Here is a 1077-nt window from a genome sequence, read left to right on the forward strand (position 1 = left end):
ATATATATATATATATATATATATATATATATATATATATATATATATATACATACCTTCATATATACATATATACATATATATATATATGTATGTATGTATATATACACACACACTCACACTTGCATTGATATATTAGCGGTGATACGTGTTGATATTAGCATATATTTATGTGTTTGCGTGTATGTGTGTTGATATTGGTAGATATTTATGTGTGTTAGCCTCTTGAAGACAGCCCTAATAAAAGATAGGTTGTCAGGGAGCGAGCGGGAGAAGAAAATAATCAAGGGAATGACAAATGTTGCTAATAAAGTAACCCCAGGTGCTTTGGGTGGGACACAAACAGGGGTCCACCCTGCTGACCCTTACCTCTCAAACTAGACAGACAAACATCGCTAGATAGGAAAGACATACGTACGCATGTTTTACTATAAACACCATCTTATGTATTTTATACACACTTGTTGGTTTATATTTTACTTGGTTGACACTTGTGTATACATGGAGTGAAGAACAAATGTATACACACAGGGGAGATTTTTTTCGTTTTTATATTTTAGTTTATACGTATATATATATATATATATACACACACACACAGAAACACATAAGCACTCGTTCGCATACGCATGTGCACACACTTTGACACTCATATATATACACGCTTGCGTATACTTTGTTAATGACATAGATGAATACATACACATATATATACACACATGTTTACACAAATTTCGAATGATTCAAAATACACACACATACGTAAGACATATAATATCTCTCTCTCCCTATCCCTCTATCTCTCTTTCTTATATACGCACACACGGACCCATGCACACAAACACGTACAACTTTTACATATGCGTGTTTCTCAAAGATTCATAATGGACAAGCAGTGACACGGACACACACTCACGTAAGAACGTACATACACATGCATACAAATGCCTTTGCACACTCAAGCGGGCGCAGATGCACGCGTGCACGTACGCATGGATCACGATTACTCAACCAGGAACACATAATAGCATATATTTGTGTGTGTGTGTGTGTGTGTGTGTGTGTGTGTGTGTGTGT

This window comes from Octopus bimaculoides, chromosome 14 (assembly GCF_001194135.2).
Source record: "Octopus bimaculoides isolate UCB-OBI-ISO-001 chromosome 14, ASM119413v2, whole genome shotgun sequence".
Lineage (NCBI taxonomy): Eukaryota > Metazoa > Mollusca > Cephalopoda > Octopoda > Octopodidae > Octopus > Octopus bimaculoides.